Below are 25,991 nucleotides of genomic sequence, written 5' to 3'. Positions count from 1 at the left end.
TTCCGACCGATCTGAGGCAAGGGGAATAATAGCAAGATCTAGGTCATCAAGGGGACGGGGGAGGGGCCTGCAGCCCAGGACACGATTTACCCAGGGTCGCTGCTGGTCTCGTGAAGGTGACGACTAGTCACAGACACTAGTCACCACTGATGGATTTAGCGTTTTTCTAGATATGAGGAGATGCAAGAATTGGGTTCATAAAATCTTCTCCTAAAAAGATCTACCTGAAGGCCCGTTCTTCCAGTTTTCCCAGAGCACAGAGTGCCTCACGCCTGGTCTCCACCCTGAGCTCCACTCAAGGGGTGCTGTGGGTTGGCAGCTGCGGTGGCTCATGTTTTACTCCATGCAGAGGCTGATGGCAAGTGCCAAACTTCAGTTTCTATTCCTCGCCCAAGAATGAGGAGGTCAGGGTTGGATGCAGAGTGAGCAATGGAAAGGCGAAGTTCCCAGTTCAGTGTTCATCCCTGGCTGAGTTCCGGAGGGTTGGCGGGGAGGTAACTGGATCAGGGGCCCAAACCTGGGTCCATTCCAGAGGTTAGCTCCGGACGAGCTGCCCCTGCCTGCTGCTCCCTGGGTTGCAAACCCAGGAATTTTGGGCACCAGTGACTGGCTAGCCTTGCCACTCCCTGATGGGTTTTAGCATCAAATGTTAGGTTTGCTGAGGGAGGAATGCACAAGGCCTAGTTAGTAAAACAAGAGAGATTTATTAAGGCATCAGAGGGGCACGGGCTGAGCTCATCATGCAGGAGCTAGGCTTATAAAGATCTGTGGCAGGAATCTGTGCTTGGAGTTTACAGTGGGAACTTGTGGCAGGAACAATGAAGAAGGAGGAGGGGAGGGGTAGGAGGTTGAGCCCCAGGACAGAGGGCAGTTAATCCCTGTAGGTGGATAATCTATGCAGGCAGTTGTTTTCTGTAGACCCTAGTTTCTTACTGCCCAACCTGAGCATCTACATTGCTTGGGACAGAGTGTCCACAGCAGGTCTCCAAGGTGAACAACCATATTTGGGGGCAGGGGGTGGGGTCTGTCTCTGTCCTCCTGGGAACCTCTCAGTATGGTTTTCCATCAACAATATGGTTAATATCAATCTTTTGAATAATGGCATAGTTATATCTCCATATAGCCAACCATAATGAAATAGAGCAGGACACTGTGGGGCTCCTGGGTACAAATCCTTCCTGTGCGCCCTATTTCTTGTTTGCGGGAAATAGGCTTCATTTAAAGCCTATTTAATCTGCCTTCCCTGAGGTCCAAAAGGCAGATTCAAACCATGGCTAGTCAGGGAAGAGAGGGAATGCAGAAACAAAGGAGAAGCAGACAATTAACAATAGTGCAGAACTGGAGTTCCTGTCATGACACAGGGGAAACGAATCCAACTAGGAACCAACTGTGAGGTTGCGGGTTCAATTCCTCGCCTTGCTCAGTGGGTTATGGATCCAGCACTGCCATGAGCTGTGGTGTAAGTCACAGACATGGCTCTGATCTGGCACTGCTGTGGCTGTGGAATAGGCCAGTGGCTACTAGCCTGGGAACCTCCATATGTGGAAGGTGCGGCCCTAAAAAGCAAAATGAACAACAATAGTGCAGCCTCAGGGCAGGGTCCTGGTTCCCCAAGAAATATTTATGACGATACATCTTTGAGTGCGGCATGGACGAAGGCCCCCACTTGGGTGGACGATGGAATCGATGGAATGGTGATGTTGAACCTCCTGACTTCTATCAACTAAAGCATGACTCTCTTTTTTTTTTTTTTTTTTAGGGCCATACCCGAGGCATATGGAGGTTCCCAGCCTAGGCATCAAATCAGAGCTGTAGCTGCCAGCCTACGCCACAGCTACAGCCACACCAGATCTGAGCTGAATCTGTGACCTATTCCACAGCTCACGGCCCTGCCAGATCCTTAACCCACTGAGTGGGGCCAGGGATCAAACCCATGTCCTCATGGATACTAGTCAGGTTTCTTACCACTGAGCCACAATAGGAACTCCAAGCATGAACCCTTTTGATCTTTGTTCCAATCCTATGCTGAATTATCCGATGCTCAAGCCCCCTCATGAATATGCATGTACCATCAGCTTAAAATCTTTCCAATTTGCTGGTCCTGAAGATACTGCTTTGGGAAAGACGCCCAGTATTCTTACTTACTGCAAGTAATAATAAATCCTTCCAAGTGCCTTGGCATGGTTGTGTCTATTGACTCCACACCATCAACAGGCAAACACAGTTTTTAGGTAACAGAAATATGGTGAACCTGTTGCCAACTGTGAAATATTTATGGGTTTTTTTAAAATATATTTTATCTTTTTAGTTTTTTGCCATGGCTGTAGCATGTGAAAGTTCCCAGACAGGGACAGAACCCATACCACAGCAGCAACAATGTCAAGTCCTTAACCACTAGGCCACCAGGGGACTCCTATTCCTTATACCTTTTATTGTAAGGCTGTGGTGTAGGCTGGCAGCGACAGCTGCGATTCAAACTGTAGCCTGGGAACTTCCATGTGCTGGGGTGAAGGGGGGGAGCTCTTAAAAAAAGAAAGAAAGAAAAGAAAAAAAGAATATAGCATTGTAAGTGAGAAAATCGTGGCAAAGAGAAAGCTAGGAAAAATAAGATAAAGCTGGGATAAAGGTAATACTTAGGCATTTATCTTCCTAGCAGCCAACGCGAAGAGGGGAACAGGTTGAGTGCTACAATCAGTGTCAGTGTAGTGTTCTGGAAAAGCATGGCTGTTCCTGGTTCTGAGACCTAAGGGGAGTGTGTCCGGTGTGAGATGCCAGGAACGGTTTCAGTGGTGGCCACTGACTGGGTTTCACGGGCCTTTCCTGACAGTATCCAGCCCCTGCCAATCTGTGGCACCCAGAGCACTGCTGGCCCCGAAGGATGGGCTCTTGGGTGCTTTTTTTCAGAGTGGGTGTTCCTTCGGGGAAGGAAGAGGCTGGCCAGGGGGCAGACTAGCAAGCAGGTTTTGGGTCATCTCCTAAAAGGAACTCTCAGGATGGGTTCACATGATCTTAGCCTGCTGCCTTCCCTGCCATCCTGTGCTCTCACCATACCTTTGAAGAAACTCACCATGTTGCCTTTCTAACTTCAGAACCCTGAGGAGCCAAGTGAGAACCACTGAAGAGGGTTCACTCTGCATTCCCGACCATGACCTTTGCCCAGCCGCCCTGAATCCTTTCATATCCTCATGGAGAATTAACACTCAACAAAAGATGACCAGTTTGAAAAAAAAAAAAAAATGCCTCTTAGCAACTTTTTTTTTTTTAGGGCCACACCCACAGCATATGAAAGTTCCCAGGCTAGGGGTCCAATCAGAGCTATAGTTGCCGGCCTACGCTCCAGCCACAGCAATGCTGGATCCAAGCCACACCTTCAACCTACACCACAGTCCGTGGCAACACCAGATCTTTAACCCGCTGAGCGAGGCCAGGGATGGAACCCACGTCCTCATGGATCCTGGTTGGGCTCATGAGCACCTTGCCACAACAGGAACTCCGAGCAACTTTCAACGATGTAGTACAGTACCATTAACTACACTCACCGTGCTGTACATTACATCGCCATGACTTATTATTTTCCTTTTAAAAAATATTTATAGTTGTACAACCATCATCACAACCTGATTTTAGAGCATTTCCATCCTAAACCCCAGTCCATCCCACCCCCTCCAACTCGTCTCCGTACCTTTTGCAAAGTCTGTGAGCCTGTTTTTCTTTCTGTTCTGCAAATAAGTTCATTGTATCCTTTTTTCAGATTCCATATATAAGTGATAGCATATGATGCCTGTGTCTTCCCGCTTAACTTCACTTAGCATGATAATTTCTAGGTCCACCCATGTTGCTGCAAATGCCATTATTTCATTCGTTTTTATGGCCGAGTAATATTCCATTGTGTATATATGTACCACGTCTTCTTGATCCACTCCTCTGCTGATGGACATTTAGGTTGCTTCCATGTCTTGGCTATTGTAAATAGTGCTGCAATGAATACTGGGGTACACTTATCTTTTTGAATCCTGTCACCAATGGCAGGATTTTTCTGGATAGATGCCCAGGAGTGGGATGGCTGGATCATGTGCTAATGACTTACTTATTTTATAATTGGAAATTTGTAGCTTTTGACCACCTTCACCAATTTCACCCACAGCCTCTGGCAAACAATCTCTTCTCTGTATCTATGGCCACACCTGAGGCATGTGGAAGTTCGCAGGCAGGGATTGAACCCGAGCCACAGCAGTGACCCAAGTCACAGTAGTGATAATGTTGGAACCTTAATCTGCTGAGCCACCAAAGGAACTACTAATTGTTTTGTTCTTTATTTTGTGGGGTTTTTGTTTTCTTTTGTTTTGTTTTGTTTTTTGGGTTTTATTTAGATTTCACATATGAGATCATACAGTTATTGGTATTTGTCTTTCTTTGTCTGACTTCACTTAGAATAATGCCCTGGAGACCCATCCATGTTGTCACCAATGGCAGGATTTTTCTTTTTATGGCTGAATAATATTTGATTGTAAATATGCCATTCTTTTTAAGGGCCGCACCTGTGGCATATGGAAGTTCCCAGGCTGGGGTCAAACCAAAGCTGCAGCTGCTGGCCTATGCCACAGCCATAGCAATGCAGGATCCAAGCCACATCTGCAAACTATACCACATCTTGAGGCAATGCTGGATCCTTAACCCACTGAGCCAGGTCAGGGAATGAACCCACATCCTCAGGGATACTAGTCAGGTCCCCAACCTGCTGAGCAACAACAGGAACACCTGGAAATTGTTTTACTATGATGCTTGGTGCCAAAAGCAGGAATATAAGATAATAAATAGTAGTGCTTTAAAGTGCACATCAAAAAATCCTTGCGGAGTTCCCGTCGTGGCGCAGTGGTTAACGAATCCGACTAGGAACCATGAGGTTGCGGGTTCGGTCCCTGCCCTTGCTCAGTGGGTTAACGATCCGGCGTTGCCGTGAGCTGTGGTGTAGGTTGCAGACGCGGCTCGGATCCTGCGTTGCTGTGGCTCTGGCGTAGGCCGGTGGCTACAGCTCCGATTCAACCCTTAGCCTGGAACTCCATATGCCGCGGAGCGCCCAAGAAATAGCAACAACAGCAACAACAACAACAACAGACAAAAAGACAAAAGACAAAAAAAAAAAAAAAAAAAAAAAAAAAAAAAAAAAAAAAAAAATCCTTGCAACAAACTATTTGAAATGTTCACATTGGCTTTTATACAACAACTGTATCATATATGATTTGATTCTCTTTTATATTTTTTCCCAAAACTTCTTAAATAATTTTATTTATTTTTGTAATAAAAGAGAGCAAACATTTCATGTGCTTCCTTCTTTCTCTTTTATCATAAGGCCTAAAAGTTCACATGCTTTCCTGGTATCTTCGAACCTCACAGGGCCCAAAAGCCTAACCTTGAGTCCCCCTCTTCTCACCAGCTATTGCCACTGGGAAAGGCTTCAACTGGTTAGTTCTCATATCAGCTAAATAACCTGGACCACACTTGGTCTTCAACTTATTGGGGTTCTTCTCCCTGTGAGCCTCAAAGAAGCCAATCCCATCTTCCCACAGCAAACAGGGGACACCTTACCCTTCCGACAAGCAGTCAGCCAGACCAGCGGTATCAGAGTCCTGCCTGGCCATCCCCCCTGCTGCTTCTCCCAGATCAGGCCCGTACCTGAGTCTGTTCAGATATCCACCCAGGAAGAAAGAGATCTACCTAGAGGGCTTGGGCAAAAGGGCGCTGCTCGAGCTCTCCATATCCTCAGGCACCCAGCTTTGACCTGCGATTTGGACATGACTGGCCCACCAGGCTTCTAAGCCATCATCAGCCTACTCTTGCTAGAGGCAGACCCACCCCTCCGAAACCCTCCCCACCCCCGCCTCCACACATACGGGGAGGGCACCTGCCTGGGATCAAATTGGTGGCCTAGCCTGGACTTGCCTACCCTTGGTCTCCCTTGTTACCTTTGGTTTCCCTCAGGCAAATGGCCGTAGGCATCTCACAACACCTGCAAGGAGAACCTACACCTGCACCTGCAGGAGACCCAGAGCAAGATTGGGATCCACAACTCATGCAAGAAACATCACATGCTTCTACAGGAGACCCAGAGTCAGGACAGCCTCCACAACCTCCTGCAAGAAGATCCTGTTTTAGATCCTAAAAGAGACCCAGACCCAGGTCAGGATCCACAACTCCTGCAGGGGGACCTACGCCTGTTCCTGCAGGAGATCCAGAGCCAGGTCAGGATCCAAAACTACAAGAAGGAAATGCACCTGCTCTTGAAGGAGACCCAGAGCCCGGTCAGGATGAATACCTGCAGGGAGAACCTGAACTTGCTCCTGCAGGAGATTCAGAGTCAGGACAGGACCCACAACTCCTATAGGGAGATCCTGTATCATATCCTGCAAGAGACCCAGACCCAGATCATGATCCACAACTCCTGCAGGGGGAACCTACACCTGCACTCATGGGAGATCCAGAGCCAGGTCAAGATCCACAACTACAAGAGGAAACTGCACTTGCTACTGCAGGAGACCCAGACTCTGGTCAGAATCCACAACACCTGCAGGGAGAACCTGATAATGCTCTTGCAGGAGATCCAGAGTGAGGTCAGGATCCACAACTACCAGAAGCAACTGAACCTGTGCCTGCAGGAGATCCAGAGCAAGCTTGGGATCCACAAATCCTCCAAGAAACAGCACCTACTCCTACAGGAGACCCAGAGTCAGGACAGGATCCACAACTCCTGAAGGGAGATCCTGTATCATATCCTGCAAGACACCCAGTCCCAGACTGCACAACTACTGCAGGGGAACATGCACCTGCTCCTATTGGAGACCCAGAGTCAGAGCAGGATCCATCACTCCTGCAGGGGATCCTATATCAGATCCTGCAAGAGACCCAGACCCAGGTCAGGATCTACAACTTCTGCAGGCAGAACTTGCCCCTGCTCCTGTAGGAGACCCAGAGCCTGGTCAGGATAGACAACAACTGCAGGGAGAACCTGAACCTGCTCCAGTGGAAGATCCAGAGTTAGGTTAGGTCAGGACCTACAACGACAAGAAAAGTGCACGTGTGCCTGCAGGAGACCCAGAACCTGCTTGGGATCCACAGCTCCTCCAAGAATACGCAGCTACTATTGCAGGAGACCCAGAGTCATGAAAGGATTGACAAATCCTATAGGGAGATCCTGTACCAGATCCTGCAAGAGACCCAGACCCAGGTCAGGATCCACAACTCCTGCAGGGGGAACCTATACCTGTTCCCGCGGGAGATCCAGAGCCAGGTCAAGATCCACTACTACAAGGAGAAAATGCACCTTCTTTTGAAGGAGACCCAGAGCCTGGTCAGAATCCACAACACCTGCAGGGAGAACCCGATAATCCTCCTGCAGGAGATCCAGAGTGAGATCAGGATCCACAGCTACCAGAAGCAACTGAACCTGTGCCTGCAGGAGACCCAGAACCTGCTTGGGATCCACAACTCCTGCAAGAACCGGCATCTGCTTCTACAAGAGACCCAGAGTAAGGACAGGATCTACAATTCCTACAGGGATATCCTGTATCATATCCTGCAACAGACCCAGACCCAGACCCAGACCCAGGTCAGGATCCACAACTCCTTCAGGGGGAACCTGCCACTGCTCCTGCAGGACATCCAAAGCCAGGTCAGGAACCACAACTACAAGGATAAACTGCACCTGAAGGAGACCCAGAGCCACCTTGGGATCCACAACTCCTGTAAGAACTGGCAGCTGCTATTGCAGGAGACCCAGAGTAAGGCCAGGCTTCATAATTCCTACAGGAATATCCTGCATCATATCCCGCAAGAGACCCAGACCAGGTCATGATCCGTAAACCCTGCAGGGGGAACCTGCAACTGCTCCTGCAGGAGATCTAGATCCAGGTCAGGAACCACAACTACAAGAAGAAACTGCACTGGCTACTGCAGGAGACCCAGAGCCTGGTCAGGATCAACAACACCCACAGGGAGAACCTGAACATGCTTCTGCAGGAGATACGGAGTTAGGTCAGGATCTCCAACTTCAAGAAAAAACTGCACATGCTCCTACAGGAGACCCAGAATCAGAACAGGATCCATAATTCCTGCAGAGGATCCTATATCCGATCCTGCAGGAGACCCAGACCCAGGTCAGAACTTGCACCTGCTCCTGTAGGAGACCCAGAGCCTGGTCAGGATAGACAACAACTGCAGGGAGAACCTGAACCTGCTCCTGTGGAAGATCCAGAGTTAGATCGGGACCTACAACAACAAGAAAAGTGCACGTGTGCCTGCAGGAGACCCAGAACCTGCTTGGGATCCACAACTCCTGCAAGAACCAGCAGCTGTTCCTACAAGAGACCCAGAGACAGGACTGGATCCACAACTCCTACAGGGAAAACCTGCATCAGACCCTGTAAGGGACCCAGACCCAGGTCAGGATCTACTACTCCTGCACGGGAACTTGCACCTGCTCCAGCAGGAGATCCAGAGACAAGTCAGGATCCACAACTACAAGAAGAAATTGCACCTGCTTCTGCAAGAGCCCTGGAGCCAGCTTGGGATCAACAACTCCTGCAGGGAGATCCCCTATCAGATCCAGCAAGAGACCCAGACACAGGTCAGGATCCACAACTCCTGCAGAGAGAACCTGTACTTCTTCGTGCAGTAGACATAGAGCCCAATGAGGATTTACCACCCCTCAAGAGAGAACATGCACCTGCTCTTGCAGGAGACCAAAAACCAGCTCAAGAATTAATACACCTGCTGGTTTAACCAACTACTACTGCTCCTGTTCCTGCACATGTAGGAGCCACTTCAGCACTCACGGAGCCCGTGGGCCCAGTGGCTCTGCAGCCACTCCCATTGTCAGCTCCAGTTCCACAGCATCAACCCACTCCCTGACCCGTTCTTCTTTTGACATGTCATATTTTCTGTCTTTTTAAAATTTGTTTATGTATTTATTAATTTTTTCTGTCACATTATTTAGGTTCTACACACTTATGTTCAAAATAAAATGATAATAATAATACTAATAAAAATTTAAGCTTAAAATATTAACACTTATTAAGCACTGTCCATTGTCAAATGAGTCATTCAGAAGCATTCCCAATCTGTGTAACCATCACCTCTGCCTAGTTTCAGACTATATCATTCCCCAAAACAAAACCAAAGCAGTGTCCCCATTCCTTCCTCACCCAGCCCTTGACAACCCCTAATCCTCTTTCTTTCTCTGCATCTTTACCTATTCTGGAGGTTTGCTAGAAATGAAACTGCACAAACAGTGGCTTTTCGTCTCTGCCCACATATTTGGAGAGGGGATCGAGGAATTTTTCTCTTCCTGTTTATTGGAAATAGTGGTTTTTGTTATATGAAAGGGAAATCCAGATGAATTCAATCATTCCAAATAACCCCAGGTCACAGAAAGTTTGACCTTCCCTGTGGCCCAAAACCCTCTTGAAAACCAAAGTTCTAATAAGAAATGAAACAAACACAGGCAATTCCAACAAGAGGCCTTGCTTATGGCCAGACTATGTAAGAGATGCTTGAACATTCAGATGAGGACACACACATTATGGAGATAGCATTGGCCATCATCACACTGACAGGTTGTTAGTTGGCTGAGCACCAGCCCAGGTGACAATGGGAGGAAGGAGAGGGCCCCGCAGAACTCTGAAAGGGAAGCATGAACAGTCCTTTCTGGGAGAACAGGGTACGGGACCCATCAAAGTCCGACAGGTGCATCCCTTTCTTAGCAGTGCGGATGCTCAAAGCTGATCCCACCAAACTTGGTGCTCAAATTCTCCAAGATGTCTTTTCCAGCATAGCCATCACAGCACGCACTGACACAGTAGGGAATTGGAAACATGAATGTTCCTGGAGAGGGGATGGGATTCAGGAGTTCTGGTCCACATGGACAGATGAAGGCTGTGCAGATGAGAAAGTGGGGGCAGGATCTCAACCTGTCAGCAGAGGAGACCTCAGGGTTTTCTTATGTGGGACACTTGAGGACCAACCATCTGCATCCTGGATCCCATTTGAAAAACCACATCTACGTGAAACCAGCATAGACATCAATGAACCTGCTTGTGTGTGAGGGTGATGGACAGAGGAAGAAAAAGACAGAATAAGAGAGAGCCTGAGACCTAGACACCAACCCATTCACAACAGTCACCTCTAGGAGTGGGACTTGCAAACCAGTTCTCTTCTCCTTTAGGTGATATTTCCATTCTTGATAATGGAATACGTCATTCTCTAATAATTCTAAAACAATGAAACCACGTGTTCAGTCTCATCCATTCACCACTAATCTATGGAGTAGAGTACACTATTTCATTGTAATTTTTATAAGATTGTTGCAAGGACAACCAGCATTTATGAGAGTAAAATAATGAATTCTAAAGGAATTAAGAACCAAGAGAAGGGAAAAACCTTTTGGTGGCCCAGGTAAAGGCCAGCTACATGGCAGTAGGTAGCAGGCTGCGGCAAGTTTTGCCAGGAGATTGTGGATGCTCCGAATCAGCATCCTACAGAAGTGAGGAAGATGTCTAAGATTTCTACACTGAAAACCACAATAGCGGGGTGAGATCAATGAAGAAAGACTACCTTTGTGGGAAGTAATCCATATTCAAGGATCAGAAGCCTTAATTCTACTCAGATGTCAATAGTACATGGATAGATTTAAAGATAAAAGAATCCCTACCAAAATCCCATGTGGTGTTTTGGAGAAACTGACAACTAATCTACAGTTCATGTGGGACAGACCAAGCGATCTTGAAAAAGAACAAGTTTGGAGGTATGGAGAGCCAGGTGGACCTCCCCAGTTTGTACAAAGACAATTTAAACGGAAGATACTTGGAGATTCAGCAGATGTGGCAAAGTAGCTTTCTTCACACTCCCCTTCTGAGAATAAAAGCAGAAACTTCTGAGAAACGACCAGGGCCATAAGCTTCCTCTTTGGCCAGGCCTCTGTTCCCAGCCGAGGGAGCAAGAGTAACTCCATCATAAAGCTCTGCTTTGGGGTGTTTTCTAACCCTGAAGTCTCCACTTTCTTCTCATGTTTGAGTATTAGAAAAGGAATTTTACTCTACTCAACAAAGAGGAAAAACTTAAATACTAACTGCCTTACACTTCTGGTAATAGGGAATACGCCCAGGAGTTCTTCTTAAAAATGTTGACATCCTTCCTCAGGTCCTTCTGCCAGCAAGTGCTGTGTCCCTCTGGGTCCTGAGAATCAAGACTTCAAATGGGAACATCCGAGGAAATAACTCTAACTTGAGGGTGTCTAGCTTTCCATTGTGCTTCTTGCCTCCTGTCATCAAATAGACTGGTAATTCTTCATATGATAAGTGCAATGACAACCTTCTCCCCCTGCCCTAAAAAAGCCACAATGCTTCCTTTCTTTGCGTGGCCAGTCATTGAAAGTAACTTAGTTCACTAAAATCACTCTCTGGGAAGTGAAAGGAAAGGGCTACATTAAATGGAGGTAAACTAGGTACGGTATCTACTCACATTGGCTTTCAAAAACACCAGTGGTCACAATAGTAAGCCTCCCGATTTCTCCGTCCACAGTTTAGTCCACTGCCTCCACAATGTGACGTTGTTAGGACAAATCCTGAGAGAGCACAGGCTTACGTTTTGATTCGGGTACTAGAGTTAAGTTCCCCCAAAACACATGGATTGGGAAAGGCTGAGGGAAGGAGGCCTCCTCACAGAAAAAAAACCAAAAAACAAAAAACCCAGGTACTACTGGCATAGGGTTGAGAGAGAGAGGGCAGGCGGGAAAAGTTGTCAGAGACACCCACTCTCCCACCCAGGGCAGTGGAACATACATCCTGGGACCAGAAGGGATCAGTTCATGCCACACCCCATGCAAAACCCAACCAAGAACCATACATAACATCGGGGTTCTGAAGCCTGGAGTTGAGAGCCATGTGCAGATAGGGCCTGAGGCACACAGAATGCAAACAGAGGCTTTCCTGCTGGGGCTACTGACGTGGTACCCGAGGTTTGGGCAGAGGCACAGGTCCCTAGGGACTGTGTCAGGCTGGAACCCAGACAGTGACAGGAGACAACAGGCAAGATGAGGGCCTCTGGGTGAATTCTCCAGGGAGCTTGTTAGAAAGGCAGCATCTCAGGCCCCACTCCAGCCCTCCTGCCTCAGAATCTGAATTTTATTCCTATCCCCAGATGGTTCATGTGCACTGCTCATCTAAAGACTCATCTTGGGAGTTCCTGTGGTGGCGCAGTGGAAACAAATCCGACCAGCATCCATGAGGATGTGGGTTCGATCACTGGCCTCGATCAGAGGGTAGGGGATCCAGTGTTGCCAGGAGCTATGGTGCAGGTTGCAAACATGGCTTGGGTCCTGCATTACTGGGGCTGTGGCATAGGCCTGCAGCTGCAGCTCTGTTTCGACCCCTTGCCTGGGAACTTCCATATGCTGTGATTGCAGCCCTAGGAAAAAACATAAAATAAAGTAAAATAAAATAAAATAAAATAAAATAGATCTCTTATCTCTCAGTTCTCACATTTAGGGATGGTGGGACTTATATGAATGCAGTGTGGCCACATGTATGAAGGAACCTTCAACATACTCATGGTCTATGACAGAGCCAGTATTTCTACTTCTTAGACGTTACTGAACAAAATCACCAGAGGCATGGCCAAAACATGGAATGCACAGAGATGTTCACGGCAGTCTTATTTATAATCAGAAGCTACTAAATATCCACAAATACGGAAGGAGAAGGTCAAATATGGCACCTTCAACATTGACTGTTATGTTACCATTTCAAAGTGTTTTCAAAGAAAGCTACAGGGGATTGGCAATGAATATAGTGATAAGCAAAACAGACACAGAAGGAAGAAAGAGGACATGTGGTCGGGATTCATGGGTGGGCTGGGAAGCGCAGCTTAGATGGGGATAAGGATAGCTGCTCTCCTACAAATTCCTGTTTAAAGTGAAATCCAAAAGATGAGAGGGAGCCAGCTGAATGAACAGCTAGGAAAAGATTTTGCAGGAAGGGACTTCCCGTAGTGGCTCAGCAGTTAACGAACCTGACTAGTATCCATGAGGATGTGGATTCAATTTCTGGCCTTGCTCAGGGGGTTAAGGATCCGGCCTTGCCATGAGCTATGGTGTAGGCTGCAGACACGGCTCAGATTCCAAGTTGCTGTGGCTGTGGTGTAGGCCGGTGGCTACAGCTCCAATTAGACTCCTAGCCTGGGAACTTCCATATGCCTAGGATGCAGCCCTAAAATAAAATAAAATAAAAATAAAAATAAAAATAATAAAAAAAAAGATTTTGCAGGCAAAGGGAACAGGAGTTACCAAGATGCTGGTGTTGAGGAGCTTGGCTCTGGGAGGTAAGTAATGAAAGATGAATGGCTGGACGAGGATAAGCTGGGAAGCTGGAAGCTGAGGAGGCTGGAGAGGAGGGCAGTGCCAGACCCTTAAGACCTCCAGGGCTCTGGGTGAAGTGTGGGTTCTGTCCTAAGAGGACAGGGTACCAAGAGTGCTTGGAGAGGGGCAGTGATATCAGTAATATGGCAAAAGAGCAGGTCCCAGCCCTCATGCCCCCATACAAACACTGGTTTGACAACCATCTACAGACAAAACTACCTTGGTAAGAGTTCTGGAATCCAGCTGAGACATTCGAGCTCGCCAGTGGACCACAAATTGCAAGATGAGCTGCACCGTTAGGGTAGAAAGAATAGTATCACTTTGCTTGCATCGACCCTCCCCAATACTGACAAAATTCTGGTATTCCACAGAGTTAACCTCCCCCAAATTAGAAAATATCTTAAGACCAAGGGAAATGAAAATACAATATATCATAACTTATAAGATGTAGCAAAAGCAGTGTCAAGAAATATCAATAAACGTCTCCATCGTAAAGGAAAATCTCAAAGAACCTAGTTACAACTCAAGGAAATAGCAAAAGAACACACTAAGCCCAAAGTCAGCTGGGGGTTCCCGTCATGGCACTCCAGGAACAAATCTGACCAGGAACCATGAGGTTGTGGGTTCAATCCCTGGCCTTGCTCAGTGGGTTAATGCTGTGAGCTGTAGTGTAGTTCGCAGATGTGGCTCAGATATGGCGTTGATGTGGCTGTGGTGTAGGCCGGCAGCTGTAACTCCAATTAGACCCCTAGCCTGGGAACCTCCATATGATGTGGGTGTGGCCTTAAAAGCCAAAAAAAAAAAAAGGCCCAAAGTCGGCTGAAAGAAAGAAGTAATAAAGATCAGAGCATAAATAAATCCAGCGAGGAACAAGACAAGGACGCCCACTTTTACCACCTTTTTTTTTTTTTTTTTTTCTTTTTCAGCCACACCCACAGCGGGACACTCCCCGGTAGCATCTCTGACTTTACTAACCCACAGGTATCCCTCCCTGCAATCTGATATAGCTTTCTTCCTAGACTTGCCTCAGACTTCTCTAACAGTCCTTTAGCCTCTCTTGCTAGAGCAGAGCGTCCACGGCAGGGCCTAAATCAAGTGTTTCCTTATTAAAATGAAAATCCAAACTCGGTCAAGAAGGAAAAAAAAAAAGACTTTGCAAGGGGGGTGGGGGTGGGAAAGCCTTATTGTTAATAGGGTAGAACAGCTTTTCCAACAAAAACTTTTTTTTTTTTTTTTTTTTGTCTTTTTTGCCATTTCTTGGGCCACTCCCCTGGCATATGGAGGTTCCCAGGCTAGGGGTCAAATCAGAGCTGTAGCCACTGGCCTACACCAGAGCCACAGCAATGCAGGATCCGAGCCGCCTCTGCAACCTACACCACAGCTCACAGTAATGCCAGATCCTTAACCCACTGAGCAAGGCCAGGGATCAAACCCTCAACCTCATGGTTCCTAGTCGGATTCATTAACCACTGCGCCACGACGGGAACTCCCTTTCTGCTTTTAACAGGGGATAATGGACATACTGATCACTGTCTGCATGACTCAAGGACATCGCTAGGGAGGCCCAGTATACAGATGCAAGCCCTTTATTGTTTTGTTTGTTTGGTTTATGGCCAAATCGGCAGCAAAGAGAAGTTCCAGGCCCAGGACTGAATCTGAGCCATAGCTGCAGCGATGCCAAATCCTTTCACCCAATGTAGGCCAGGGATCAAACCAGCACCTCCTCAGTGACCCGAGCCACTATGGTTGGATTCTTAACCACTGAGCCACAATGGGAACTCCCTTTTATTGCTTTTGTTCCCTCTCAGATGCCAGGTTGTAGGACACCATGAGGTCTCCTTTCATCGAATATAGACCTATTTCCCTGCTCACCCTCTCCAGTCTTTCCACCTCTAATCTGGGGCTTCTAATTTGCTGTGGGCTAGAAAAATCCAGTAACTAATATTGGTAACAAACACAGGTCAAGTAATAAAAACTGCTCAAGTGAGAACTAAAGATGCGACTTTAATGTAGTCTTTCTGATTTACTGTAGGTTCTCAGAGACATTTTATCCTGCAGGATTCTGTAACGCAGTACAAAGGTAGAACATTAGCCCACATAAACTAGGTGTTACTGCATAATTATGTTACTTTCATATGAAATTGCCTGGCCAACACTTGTTTTCTTTCAAAGGGACTACAGTACAGGGGTGCCGTGTAAAAAGCAACTTAGGGAAGAAAGCATGGTCCAAATTTCAGAATTACAGAAGGTACTGCCCGGTGTAGGGTACACTTTTGTTATTTAATTGTGAATTATACCACCAAATAATAGGACCATGGGGTTATAAAGCATTATAACTGGAAAGCCCAAAGCCAAAACCTTCTGCAGTACAGAATAAACACTGCCTACCTGTTAGATATATCCAACAGTCATCTTTTTTGGTGTATTTTTTAAGTTCTTCTTCAGTTACTTCAATGAACCTGCTGTTTAGTCCTCATAGATCCTTTCCACTTTGGGGAGGTTGAATCCAATCCATGAGACTTCTGCCCTGTTTCAGAGGGACCTCCAAAAGGAAAAGAGAAGAATTCAGTGGGGCTTCTTTGAGTGAGCAGCTTTCCCTTCCCCCTCCTGCTGCTGGTCTTCAGGCCACTTCATTACTCTGATTCCCACTCAAAAAAAATAAGAGCACTCAAATCTAACAACTCTAGAAACCTTCTCACAGCTTAGGAGTTTGAATTAGGATTATATATAGAACATGATATAAAATACCTGGGATACGAGGTAGGGCTTAGAAATACTGGCACAAAAATGTCCATCTTAATGGATCCTGGTAGAACAAGGATAATACTGAACCCAGAGTCAGAAGACAAGTTGTGGTCCTGGCTCCATCACTACGTGTTCCTATCACTCTGACCGCCCTCTCTGTCTCCCTGAAAATGGGGAGTGAAGCTCCCGTGTGAAAGCTGCCCTTCTCACTAGAGAGGGGATATTTAGGGACAAGAAGCCTGCAATCCCTGTTACTTCTTTCCTAATTTACTACCCAAGCTCAAACTTTGATACCTTACTAATAAGTACCCAAACCTGTTTCTGTGGCCAATCAATTCGTCTCAAATTTATTCGTCATCTAAAAATCCAAAAACTTAGTACTGATTACTCTGCAGAGTATTACATTTCTGTGTGCAGAAATTATACCATCTACAAAACCTTTTTCACTTGTGGTACTGATACCACTGATGGAGTGTGGAAATAAAAGAATTTTGGTATGAAATAAATAAGTAATATAAAGACTGCCTGCTTTGGCCACTTCTAAGGCCCTATTTCTATCAGACCTCTGTGTGCCTGAATTAAATTTCTTGTTCTCCTGCTAGTCTATCTTATGTCAATTTTTTTTTTATTAGTCCAGCCATGAGAACTGAAAAAGGATGAATAAAAGTGGAAAATGTCCCCTCCCCAACAGAGACCATATCTCCAGGATATGGGTAGATTCTCAATAAATCTTTACTAGTGTTCATAGATTTAATAATAGTTATCCTATTAAGTGCATACTCTGCACCAGGCAGTGTGTTTTTTACATAACAATCTCACAACAATCCATGAGGTCTGAATAAAAGCCCAAGAGCTAATAACATTTAAGAAATGCTTACCATATACCAAGACGGTGCCAAGAGAAACATGACATCATTAATCTTATGAACGACCCTATAAAATAGGTGCTATTATTCCCATTTACACCTGAGAAAGCAGAGACTCAAAGAGGATGAATGATGGAAAAAGATTGAGTCTTTCTCATCAAAAGTCTATGCTTTTGAGTTCCCACTGTGACACAATGGGATTGGTGGCATGTCTGAAGTGCCAGGATGCAGGTTCAATCCCCAGCCTGGCACAGTGGATTAAAAGAGTCCAGTGACACTACAGCTGCAGTGTAGGTCACAACTGCCACTTGGATCTGATCCCTGGCCCAGGAACTCCATGAGCCATGGTGCAGAAAAAAGAAAAAAGTCTAGGCTTCTACCAATTATGTTACCCAATCATCCAACTAAGTTCTATTTTCTCAGCCTCTACCCATTTCATATAATCCTGACACGGGTTCTAACATGTTCAAGATTAGCTTCTTTGGAAGTTGGGCAGGACCCTGCAGAGCCCTTCCAGGTACAAAGCCCTCCTTATCCCGGCTTCTCATTTGTAGAAAAACCTTTAGGCCTTCCCCAAGTTCCACAGAGCAGACTCAAATTCATAATGATTACAGAAGTGAGAAAACGCAGAAAGTGAAGAAAAACAGTCAAGCAAGAAAAACTTAAAACAATTGAGTCACTGGGGAGTTCCCATTGTGGCTCAGCAGGTTAAGGACCCAACATAATGTCTGTGGGATGCAGGTTCGATCCCCAGCCTCACTCAGTGGGTTAAGATTCCAGCATTGCCAGGAGCCTAGTTCGACCCCTAGGCTGAGAACTTCCATATGGCACGGGTGCAGCCATAAAAATAAAAAGGACCAAAAAAAAGCCAGCAACTGAGTCACTGGACTCCTAGTCCTTCATGAAGGGCTATAGAAAACAATCTGATGCATACCCTTGAGCTCTGCTACAGAAAGCAGAACCCTACAGGACACAGACTGTTAACTACAAGCATGGAGACCTCAGACTGATCAGAACCAGTTGACATTAAGAGTTTCAAATATCGTCTTGTTACCTCACCACCAACCAATAAGAAGAACGTCCATGAGCTGACACACACCGTACGACCCTCACCCTTCATGCTGCCTTTAAAACCCTTGCTCAACAGCCAGTTTGGGTCTTTGGGACACTGGCTGCCCATTCTCCTTGCTTGGTGTAAATATATGCTACACCTTCCTTTACCACAACCCCGTAGCAAAAAATTGGCTTTGCTGTACGATGGGCATGCAAATTCAAGTTTGATTTGGTAACAATTTCACAAAGAGGGGGAAAAAGACTCTAATTTTCTTCTGAATCTCACAATAATCTTATTTTGTTCTCTTTCTGAACCTAAAGACTCACCTTTGTCATTACCACCTGTGGACCTTTTGTCTTTGCCTCTAAGTTTTCTCCTTTAAATGATACCGAGAACACGGCTGGAGTTTAAATGGAGAAGGACAGCAACTCCCATACTCTGGTTCAGAGATTCTTTCTCTGAAAAAGCCATACTATTCAGCCACACACTTAGCTCAAGAGAGAAAAAGGTCAAACACCAAGGAAAAGAGGATACATGATTGGCCGGCTGGATGTATGGAGCAATAAATGAAACATCACAGTCACACTATATCAAGCCTATGGGGTCTAAGGCAGCATTTCTTAACAGTTTCCTTTTCTGCAAAATAAAGATAACAAAAATTATAAATTATCCACTTAATAGGATAACTGGAAAAATTAAACAGGTTAATACATGGAGAGCACTGGGGCTGTCAGTAAGCACTAAACAAATCTCAGCTATATTATAGTTGGGGTTATAGACTTGTGAAAAGCTAATGAAAACTACAGATCCTGAACCTGTAATTCTGATCTAGAAAACTACAGATCCTGAACCTGTAATTCTGATCTAGAGTCAAACTCCAGGTCCATGTGGAGAAAAGACAGAAAGTTGGGGATGGAATTCCCATTGTGGCTCAGCAGTAACAAACCGGACTAATATCCATAAAGACACAGATTTGATTCCTGGCCTCACTCGGTGGGTTAAGGATCTGGCATTGCCATGAGCAGATTGCAGATGCTTTGCTGAGGGGAACTTCCGCATGCCACAGTTTCAGCCCTAAAAAGCAATAAATAAATAAATAAATAAAGTTGGGGAGTTAGGGAGTCCCTATGGCACAGTGGATCTGGCATTGTCACTGCAGTGGTCTGGGTCGCTGCTATAGGGCAGGTTTCACCCCTGGCCCAGGAAACTTACACACGCCACAGGAGCAGTCTAAATAAATAAATAAATAAATAAATAAAAAGAAGAAGAAAAGAAGAAAGTTGGTGAAGTTCCCAAAAGATGTTAACGCTGACTTAAGAGTTCAGATTTGAAAAAAGAGTGGCTCAAGTAGATGGAGGCCTTGAAAACACAAGAAGATGTGGTTATTGAATGAGGAACTAACAAAAACAAGAACAAGCAACATTCACATTGCAATGAACACAGAAGATAACTATTAAATTCCATAAATATAAAACACATTTGCGGGGTTGCCATTGTGGCTCAGTGGGTTAAGGACCCAACGTTGTCTCTGTGAGGATTCAGGTTCAATCCCTGGCCTTGCTCAGTGGGTTAAGGATTCCCAGTTACCTCAAGTTGTGGGGTCGGTGGAAGATGCAGCTCAGATCTGGTCTTGCCCAGGTGCAGCTCTGATTCCACCCCTGGCCCAAGAACTTCTATATGCCACAGGTGAGGACATAAAAGAAAGAAAAACAGGAGTTCCCGTCGTGGCGCAGTGGTTAACGAATCCGACTAGGAACCATGAGGTTGCGGGTTCGGTCCCTGCCCTTGCTCAGTGGGTTAATGATCCGGCGTTGCCGTGAGCTGTGGTGTAGGTTGCAGACGCGGCTCGGATCCCGCGTTGCTGTGGCTCTGGCGTAGGCCGGTGGCTACAGCTCCGATTCAACCCCTAGCTTGGGAACCTCCATATGCCGCTGGAGCGGCCCAAGAAATAGCAACAACAACAACAACAAAAGACAAAAAAAAAAAAAAAAGAAAAAAAAAAACAAAGAAGAAACCGAACCAAAAAAAAAAATTTTTTTTAATTCTATCTGTGGGTAACAATAACTATGTTCCAACAAAAGCTCAGTATTATATTAGCTTCAAAATGAGCAAGTATTACCCATAGAAAAGGCAGAGACAAAATAATCAGGTACCAGAGGAAGACAGAAAGATGGTGTGACTTGGAAAAGTGTCCATAAACCTAACTGGAGGTTTGGGCACATTTGTTCTCGCTTCTCCAATCTTCCAGAACTCCCGGAGTCCCTACGCTTGGCCGGTTAAGCACTGGTCACTGCCGTCCCTGCCCAACCTTTCCCCTCTTCTGGAGAACCCATATCTCACAACTCCTTGGGAAAGCGAAGCACAAAACAACGGAGAGGAGGTTCTGTTGAGGGAAGGAAGCTGACAGAGGGCCTACAATCTGGGAAGCAAGATGCCCGGTCCCATCACACGTCTGAATTTAACTAGCGGGAAGGTACCGGGATAAAGGGATGGGAAAGAAAGGGCGCCCACAGGAAAGCGGGAGGTTAGGAGCGTTGGAGGACTGGAAACGTGGCATCGGAGAGATCGCCAGCAACAGCAGGAGGGAACAAAGGCTAGAGGAGGAGACAGGAGGTGTAAGGAGACAGAAGGAGAGAATGGACTGGGCCCAAGCACCAAACGCCTGCGGGAGGAGAGGGCTGCTGCGCGAGGCCAACGGAGTCAACCGCCTACCTTGCTCCGCCCCCCGGCAGCGACGCGCGGCGGCGAGCTGGGGCCTGGGGGAGATGGGGAAGCGCCGTCCAGCACCCTGGACGGAGCCCACCGCCGGAAAGGACAGCGTGGCTCAACCCCTCTCGGGTAACACCTCCGGCTCGGGCTCGGAGGCGGGCAGAGGGGCCAGCACCCAACCCCCTGCTGGGGTCGCCGGAGGCGGGGGCGGTGAGGCGCTCCTGGAGGCTGCGCTGGAAGGCAGCTGGAGGGCGGAGCAACGTGCCGCCGGCAGGGCGTGGACCCCGGCGAAGGACTCAAGCTCCGTTCGACCCGTACCCTGAATTTCAGCACCGCAGTGGGGGACAGCTACTCCGGGGAAAGAGTGAAAAGGGAAGTTGTTCCTTAGCCTTGGTGCTGACAGAACCTGAAAATAAATTCTTAGCCTGTCCATCCTTACTACCTGGAATATAAAATGAAGTAACACCTGACTGGGTGCCTGTACTGGGAAAGCTTTCCTGAGGCATCCGTTATTCTTGGGCCACCTGGCACCTGTGTAGGGTAATTCTAACTCACCTCAAAAACTGCAAGCGCGGGGGACCAAGCATTCCTCGCCTCTTCAGGGAATGTGACACCAGGGCTCTCAGTAGCCTCCATCCCTGAGTCCCAGGAGCTCAGGGGGACGCATCCACTGCAGCAGCACCGACAGGGTCAACGGAACCGCCAAGAGCAGGCGCGATCTTAAGCAAGAGGCAGGCCAGGCGCGTGTCTCCCTGGGGCCTCTGCGGCGTACCGGGCGCTGATCCATCAACGGCGCCCCTGGGAGGCGCTGTCCTTCACGCGCGCGGCTCACTCACCGCCTCTTCCTCTTCTCGCCTGGGTCTTCAATCCACGGTTTCCAGAAGCCTGCGGATCTGCCAAGTGGGGAGCACAAGGCCCGCAGAGGAGCCGTGAGACCAGGCCCAGGAGAAGCCATCACAGCCCAGTAAAGGCCCGGAGAGTGTAGGAGGTTGGAGGGCAGAGGGGAGGAGTTGGGGAGGCGCGGGCAGGAGGGATGGAACTAAGAAACCTCTGCAAATGCTGCACCCAGTGGCCCCCTGAGATCAGTTCCAGAAGGGAAAACACTGTCTGTTCATCGTTGTGTCTCCAAAGATCCTTGTACAATGTTTGGTGTGGATGATAGAAGACATTCATTTTTTTTGTTTGTTTGTTTGTTTGTTTTGTTTTCTGTGGACTGGATGAGCTAAAGGCTTCTAAGCAGCAGGACTGAGGTGGCCAACGGTATTTTGGAAGGTCTGTCTACAGGCAGGATAGAGTGAAGCGTCTGGAAGAAGGACCCCATGTATTTCCGACTGGGGCCTGCGGCCAGGACTGTCGTCTTCTCTGAGAACACCTGGGGATAGAGTATTGCATTGCACGTTGCAACTTGAGCTCTTGGTCTGTTTTTCATGTCTTTCCCTGTCCCCCAGCTCTGCACAACCAAATTTGGTCCCTGAAAGTGGCCTATGGAATTCATCAACTGCCTGGAGATATTCAGTTTTCTGTAGACTGAGAAGCTGCTGGAATCTTTTTGTTTTCCATCTTTAGACTTGGTTCATGTCATCAAGGCCTGCAGACATGATGGACATCTTTCAACTAGCAAAGGTTTGTGAGTTTGAAACAACTCACAACACAATTAGCCTTGGTGTTTAAGATGAAAAAAAAAGCAGGCACGATATGGTCTCGCACTATTTATTTATTTATCTTTTGTCTTTTTAGGGCCGCATCCAGGCAGACATATGGAAGTTCCCAGGATAGGAGTCGAATCGGAGCTGTAGCCGCTGGCCTACGCCAGAGCCACGGCAACTGGGGATCCGAGCTGCATCTGCGACCTACACCACAGCTCAAGGCAAGGCCAAATCCTTAACCCACTGAGCAAGGCCAGGGATCGAACCCACGTCCTCATGGATACTAGTCGGGTGTGTTAGCCACTGAGCCATGACGGGACTCCTGGTCTTGCACTATTTATAATTTAACAAAGTATGTATTTATTTATTTATTTATTTTTGTCTTTTTCAAGCTGAACCCACGGCATATGGAGGTTCCCTCACTAGGGGTCTAATCAGAGCTGTTGTCTATACCACAGACACAGCAATGCTGAATCCGAGCCACATCTTCGGGCTACACCACAGCTCAAGGCAAAGCCAGATCCTTAACCCACTGAGCAAGGCCAGGGATTGATCCTGCTACCTCATGGTTCTTAGTCGTTTCCACAGTGCCACGATGGGAACTCCAAAAAGTACGTAATTTTAAGAAAAAACTGAAACAGCAACATACACCCATTGCCAGAGTGGCTGCCCTTGTCTGGTCTCTGCAGGGGACCACCTGGGGCTTTGGACAAAGGCTCTCCAGGACAAGGCCACCTTAGAATGTGTAGGGCTTGTGTGGTTTGAAATGGAATATTCTTAAAACCCAAATTTATTAAATTGTAAACTACAGCTTTAAATGTTTGTAAAAATATTTCTTGTTGTTGGGATGTTGCTGAAGATTCTCAAGTTAGAGAAGATAGCCCTGAAGATCATCTCTGCAGGAAATGGGAACAGACTGAGGAGTTCCCATCATGGCTCAGCGGTTAACTAACCTGACTACGCAGGTTCCATCCCTGGCCTCTCTCAGTGGATTAAGGATCCAGAGTTGCCTTGAGCTGTGGTGTAGGTTGAAGATGCGGCTCAGATTTGGCATTGCTGTGGCTGTGGTGTAGGCCGGCAGCTAAAGCTCCAATTGGACCCCTAGCCTGGGAACCTCCATGTGCCGTAGGTGTGACCCTAAAAAGACCAAAAAAAAAAAAAAAAAAAAAGGAAATGTGAAAAAATTACACCGTCAAAGGAGGTTGTAGATTAAGAAAAAGCTGAAAAATCTTACTCTATCTACAACTTCATTCCACACTGTCCTTGGATGTGGGAAACTGTTATAGAGGAAACAATATTTTATTGGATACATATTATAGAACCAGCCTTCTTCTTTCCTTCCCTCCTTCTCGCACATTTATATCCCTACCTCATCCCACAAAGGATAAGATATCCTCCTTTGATTTATTGATTGATTTATCCATCGATTATTTTGGATAAATTTTAAAATTCTGAGGACTCTCCACATTGTTAAACTTATGATGAACCCTCCATACTTTTTTGCATAGTGGTTGCAACAGTTTACTTTCTCACCACCAGTGTACAGGGTTCCATGTTTCCCTCATCCTTAGTCATAATTTTCTTTTTTCTTTTTGTTAGCCTTTCTATTAGTGTGAAATGATATCTCTTGATGCTTTTGATTTTCTTATCTATGGTTGTTAGTGATACTGAGCACATTTTCATGTACCCACTAACCAATTTGTGTGTCTTCTTTTGAAAAATGACTCTTCTTCACTTTGCCTACCCATTTTTATTTTTATTTCACTTTTTATTTTTTTGACTTTTTGCCTTTTCTAAGGCTGCTCCCACAACATATGGAGGTTCCCAGGCTAGGTGTCAAATTGGAGCTGTAGCTGCCGGCCTACACCACAGCCACAGCAACGCAAGATCCGAGCCTCGTCTGCAACCTACACCACAGCACGGCAACACCAGGTCCTTAACCCACTGAGCGAGGCCAGGAATCAAACCTGCAACTGCATGGTTCCTAGTCAGATTCGTTAACCACTGAGCCATGATGGGAACTCCATCCCCTACCCATTTTTAGAAAGAGACTGTTTTGTTTTTGTTTTCCCATTTAGTGGTATGTGTTCCTTACATGTTTTTTATATTTGCTACTTATCAGATATAAGATTTGGAAATATTTTCTCTCATTTCATAGGTTGCCTGCTCATTTTATTGATGGCTTCATTTGCTGTTCAGAAGCTTTTTGGTTTCATGTAGTACCAGTTGTTTATTTTTTATTTTGTTACCTTTGCTTTTGGTATCAAATTAAAAAAAATAATTGCCAAGATCTACATGAAGTAGGAGTTCCCATGTGGCTCAGTGGAAACAAATTCAACTAGTATCCATGAGGATGCAGGTTTGATCCCTGGCCTCCCTCACTGAGCTAGGATCCAGCATTGCTGTGAGCTGTGGTGTAGGTTGCAGACTTGGCTCGGATCCCATGTTGCTATAGCTGTGGTGAAGGCTAACAGCTGCACCTCTGATTCGACCCCTAGCCTGGGAAATTCCATATGCCCATATGCTGCAGGTGCTGCCCTAAAAAGCAAAAGCAAGCAAAAAAAAAAAAAAAAAAGTCCATTCAAGGCTGGGTTCAAGTCTTGGCCCATGGATTCAAACCCCAATCTGGGTTTAGGCTGAGTCAGAGGTGTTTTGCTTTCATACCCAGGTCCAGACCCACAAATGTCCACAGCACTCTAGATCCTACCATCCTTCAGGTGTAGAAGGCTTTCCCTTCAGGGAAATAACAACCACCCCCACTGTCCCCAACTGTCTGCTGCATCCCTTGGTGTCTCCAGGGGAGGGTCCTTCCAGCTCTGTGTGTAAACCAGTGGCCTAAACTACATGTCTTTGAGTCAGTGATTAGTCTCCTAATACTCAGTACTAAAATTAAAATAGGTACATTTCTTTTTACCCCCCACACTGCTACCGTGTTATGTGCTCAGGGCTTTCAGTGGTTTCTATTCTCCTAATGTCTTTGGAAAATTCGTTGCCATCGGGATCATTGGCCCTGGAGGCAGCCATCGAACTATTCCCTTCTGTGAAACTCCAGGCCTGACAACAGGACCCAGGCATTCTCCTGCAGGGGATGTGAATCTGAGAATCCCTGCATGGGGATATGCAGGAGGGGAAATGAACACAATCCCCCATTTGCAAAGTCCTGGATTTTGCCATTGGCTACAGAGGGAGAAGAAAACCTTGACTGAGGAAACCTCCCCAGAACACAGCCAGGAAGAGCCAACACTAGTAAGAGGCACCAGAGCCTCTGTCTAATACCCAGCTGGGAGAAAAGGGTCAGGGCAAGGGTAGATACATGGACCTTTGAGACCAGAGCCAACCTGGGGTGCTGCCCTAAATGCCAGAAATTCCACTTGTGATGTCTTATAAAATTAGTAGTTGTCTCAGTGACTATAGTTCTTCTTTCATAGTCTGAGTTTTGTGTAGACAACATGTTCTTGTGTAAGCCCCACATCCCCAGCTCTGCTTCCCGCATAAGAGTGAGTTCCAGTCCTGTACCAGGAAAAGACAGACATCCCCATAAATTTCCTGACTGTAGATCTGCATGA

At 46.6% G+C, this 25,991-nt stretch overlaps 1 long non-coding RNA gene across 2 annotated transcripts in view; it reads right to left on the bottom strand.

The window, feature by feature from the left end:
* The window catches only part of LOC106510537, a 31,835-nt gene extending 9,342 nt beyond the window's left edge, over window positions 1-22,493 (bottom strand). Inside the window, exons 1-3 of one of the 2 annotated variants that reach the window (XR_002345336.1) lie at window positions 21,335-22,493; window positions 15,794-15,947; window positions 13,625-13,693 (exon numbers count right to left, since the gene is read on the bottom strand). This is a non-coding gene — a long non-coding RNA (uncharacterized LOC106510537). Of the gene's footprint in view, window positions 1-13,624; window positions 13,694-15,793; window positions 15,948-18,396; window positions 19,773-21,334 lie in introns of those variants that run through there. The other variant, XR_002345337.1, reaches the window with a different exon arrangement.

Source organism: Sus scrofa, chromosome 6 (assembly GCF_000003025.6).
Source record: "Sus scrofa isolate TJ Tabasco breed Duroc chromosome 6, Sscrofa11.1, whole genome shotgun sequence".
In the NCBI taxonomy this organism is placed as follows: domain Eukaryota; kingdom Metazoa; phylum Chordata; class Mammalia; order Artiodactyla; family Suidae; genus Sus; species Sus scrofa.
This window is presented reverse-complemented; position numbering and strand designations above follow the sequence as displayed.